Genomic DNA, 4,435 nt, shown 5'->3' with positions numbered 1-4,435 from the left:
AGTCTACGCCGCAAGTCTACGGCGTAGAATTTGCGGCGTATACGTACATCTCTGCACAAAAGGGACTTCTTTATTATACCTTCAATTAGGAGATTGCAGCAACTTTCTGCCTGTAACAATATGCTGAAGTTATATACAACAAACAATTTCTGGCTTACAGCCAAGGGAAAGAGTAGTATCTTTACTAATCGATGAAGTGTATACAGCTCAACGCATTGAATACAATAATGGAACATTCATCGGAGTAACTGAAAGTGGAATACCAGCAAAACAGTTTTTTCTTTCATGATTCAGTCTACTTGTGGAAACTACAAAGATATTGTTTATCTTGTACCATTCAATAAGCTAGATACCGCCACTCTGAAGACATGGTTCAAAAAGTGAACGCTGCCTTGCGTGATCTTGTGATAGTTGTTGCAATTTCTATGGACCATCATGCGTGCAACAGGTATGTGGTTTATTTTACAGTGAATTATGCTATTATTAATTATGAAGTGTTGCTTGTTTAAGTTATAAAAGATACTGTTTTTTGTTTTTTTTTAGAAAATGCACGTTTATTCGTGTGGTGGTCAACTCACTCATAGCATTGAACATCCGACTCTACCCGACAAAAAATTATTTCTTCTTTTTGATTTCACTCACAACTTCAAAAACTTTTTCAATAATTTTATGAAGAAAGATAACTTTGATATTCCAACTTCTGGCTTTGAACACATTTTGGAACACTCAGGTAAGCAGTGTTTCTCTGACATCAAGCTGTTGTATTTTAATGAAGAAGAAAAGCCTCTTAAGGATGCTTTTGGTCTAAAAGAAGCTTCACTGGATTCTTCCAATAACTCTAAAACATCACCTCAGCATGCGCTCAGTAAGTTAAAAGCATATTTGCAGTAATTTTTGTAAATTTGAACTAAATTTTTTACTTGTACAGGTAAAACTGTGTGATCACATATACTACTTAAATAATAAATACTATTCATCATCATTAAGTTTCTTCCTCTCGTCGAAGGTTGGAGGCAATGAGACGCCAAGTTTCTCTGTTGTGAGTTTTTTTACTGCAGTTTTATAATTAAGTCCTGACCAGTCTTCAATATCATTAGTCTAAATTCTTGGTGGTCTGCCCCTATTTCGTTTGCCGTTCATTTTTCCTTCTAGTAGTTATCTTTGAATAGAATTATTGCGAATCATGTGGCCAAAATATTTCAATTTTCTTGATTTAATTGTTTGTAGAATTTCCATGTTGGTTTGTATTCTGGATAGTACATCTTTGTTTGTGATTTTATCCTTCCATGAAATTTTAAGCATTCTTCTATAAATCCACATTTCAAATGCCTCAAGTCGTTTAACCATTTGTGATGACAGTGTCCATGTTTCTGCATTGTAAAGTAACGTAGTCCAGATATAACATTTCATAATTCGTTTTCGAGTGTTGATGTTAATTTTGCGTGTTGTTAATGTCTTTTTCATTTTTATGAAGTTGTTTCTTGCTATTTCTATCCGTCTCAATATTTCCGTATCGCATCTGCCATTTTCAGTTATTGTGTGTCCCAGATAGGTAAAGCTTTTGACTTGATTGACCAGTATTCCATCAGTAGCAATATTTACACTTGGTACATTTTCTTTTTTTGTAATAATCATTGTTTTCGTCTTGTTTGTGTTGATTTTCATGTTATATTCCTTTCCAATATTGTTCACTTTTCTATTATTGTTTGGAGAGCTTCTGCTGATTCCGGCAATAAAACAGTATCATCTGCATACCGTAGGTTGGATTAAAAAATCATTTCAGTATATGTATTTGAATGCATTTGAATAAGACCTTCTGATGATCCGTTAGGTGAAACAATTTGTAAAGGCTTCAGATAGTAATAACTATATTTGATTTAATTTGCTCTGCTTTGCCTTTTTGCTTAGCATTGAGCACTTTTTGTAGTATTAATAGTTTTCATTGTTTTAAGTTATAAATATGTTTTAGTCCTTCACAATCTAGAGCTCTTATCATTTCTGTTGTTATTTGATCTTTACCAGGAGCTTTATGGCTTTGCAATTCATTTATGGCTTCATCAAATTCAGATTCCAGTATTGGTTCACCTTCTTCATTATTAATAGCAGGAATATTTCCTCTCTCATCTCCTTACAGGTCGCTAATATACTCTTCACATCTTCGCGTCACCAGATCTCGGCCGAAAATCATTTTTTCGTCTTTATTCTTGATGCAATTGTTTTGTCTTGCTTTTGACTTTCTATTACCAGTCATTTCTTTAACTTTTTGATGCATATCTCGTGACTTGTGCGTAGCTTTTAATTGTTCTATAGTTTCACACTGTTCATCCCACCACTTTTGTTTTGCTGTTTGGCACTTATGATTTATTTCTTTATGTAGCTTAAAATACTGGATGTTATTGTCTTTATTTCTTTTTCTTTCTATCATCAAGTCTAGAATCTCTTGATTCATCCATGGTTGTTTAGAGGCTTTTTTCTTTTGTTTTAAAACTTTTTGCTTGCATCATTCAAGTTCTTCTGTATTTCATGCCATTGGTTTTCAACCATGTTCTCAGTGTCGCCTTCTTGTGGTCCAGATTCGTTGTTCAATAAGGCAAATTTGTTGTTCACCAAAAGATTGTACTGTCGTTTTGTTTCTTCAATTGTAAGTTGATTCATATCTAACCGTTCCAAAATGAGGTTTCGTTTCGTTTTTTTTCAGTTTTATTTGCACCTTTGCAACAACTGGATTATGATCAGAGTTTATGTCAGCTCCTGGATACGTTTTGGCTTGTTTTATTGAGTTCTTGAATCTTTGATTTATCATAATGAAGTGAATTTGGTTACGATATTGATCTCCAGGGCTATGCCATGTGTATAGTCGTCTAGGTGGTTGTTGAAATAAAGTGCTTGCTATTATCAGCTGATTGAGTTTGCAAAATTCCAATAGTCGTCTTCCTCGTTGGTTCATTTCTCCCAAACCATAATGTACTGTTACTGGAAATTTATATTGGTTTCCAACTTTCGCATTCCAGTCTCCCATTATGAGCGTAATTTCATTCCTTTTGGTATATGATAAAACATTGTTTATATTGTCATAGAATTTTTCTATTTCTTCATCTGTGTGATCTTGTTTTGGTGCATACACCTGTATTACATTCATGTTGAAAGGGGTTCCTTGCAGTTTCATAATTATAATTCTGTTGGACATAGGCCAATATCCAATCATTGCAGATGCCACGCTTTTCTTCATAAGAATTCCCACTCCATGCATATGTTCACATCCGCCTGAATAGATCCTTACGAAACCATCATCTGCTATTTTGCCATTATCTTTCCAGCGTGTTTCACTAACTCCCATAATGTCAATTACCATTGTTTTCATCTCCTGTTTTAAATTTTCATAACGCCCTATAGCATGCGATGATCGTACATTCCATGTTGCTAGTTTGAGCATCTTTCCTCTAGTTTTCAGACAGCTTCCGTCAGGCTCATGCGGTTCATAAGGCTTTGGGCATGTGCCGTCATCATAGTTGTCCACACTGGTAGATGGAGATGCTCCTTCCCTGCAGCAATTGAAGGGTGTCTCTGCAGGGGTCACGGATCGATCCTTATATCTCACTTCATTGTTACTGACGTTCATTGTAGATTACGGATAAAAATACTCGATGAGGCTCCAATCTCTTTCGAGGTGATTGGCCGTTACTCACTTTGTCAAGAGTATGCCCTAGCGAGCCACATCGCTTCGCTGTTACGCCCTTAGAGCCATTGACCCGATTAATGAGTTCATTTGCCTCTCCAGCCGATCCAGTCTTCATGCACTTCATGGGATTGACTTCCCAATAAAACAGGCCAAACGCAAATCATTTAGACATGCACCTCACTTAGTTTAGTCCGGCAGTCGAGCCGTTGCCAGGGTGTGGCCGTTGGTGTGCATTACCAACTGCGTGGAGCCATAAGTGAGACTTAGGATTTCAGTGGAGGATCAAAATTCTCTACCCACATCAGGGATGTGCGACTGGTAGGACAGAGGTGCTACCTCTCATGAAAACCCCTACACCCCTACACCCCAAATACTATTAATACTACAAAAAGTGCTCAATGCCAAGCAAAAAGCCAAGCAGAGCGAGTTAAACCAAAAATAGGTATTATTCTCTAAAACCTTTACAGCCTGTTTCACCCTAAAAGGGAGATCATCAGAAGGTCCTTATTCAATTAGAATCTAATAACCTAATCAAACAAAAAATAAATTATATTTGAATAAGGACCTGCTGATAGTCCCCCTTTTAGAGTGAAACAGGTTGTAAAGGTTTTAGAGAATAATAACTATGTTTGATTTATATACTGGTGAAATGTATATTCAGTTGCTATCTTCGCTTGAAGCAGATTGCGCGTCAACATGCGTTATCTGTGTCCATAAGTCATGGTTTTGAACTAGATAAATGCACCAACTCTTTTA

General features: G+C 36.1%; 1 pseudogene; it reads right to left on the bottom strand.

The window, feature by feature from the left end:
* Nucleotides 1-2,635: 2,635 nt before the first annotated feature.
* Nucleotides 2,636-3,619, bottom strand: LOC145770243 (protein CFDP2 pseudogene; annotated as a pseudogene).
* Between the last annotated feature and the right edge of the window lie 816 nt (nucleotides 3,620-4,435).

This window comes from Aplidium turbinatum, chromosome 5 (genome assembly GCF_918807975.1).
Source record: "Aplidium turbinatum chromosome 5, kaAplTurb1.1, whole genome shotgun sequence".
Taxonomy (NCBI): domain Eukaryota; kingdom Metazoa; phylum Chordata; class Ascidiacea; order Aplousobranchia; family Polyclinidae; genus Aplidium; species Aplidium turbinatum.
This window is presented reverse-complemented; position numbering and strand designations above follow the sequence as displayed.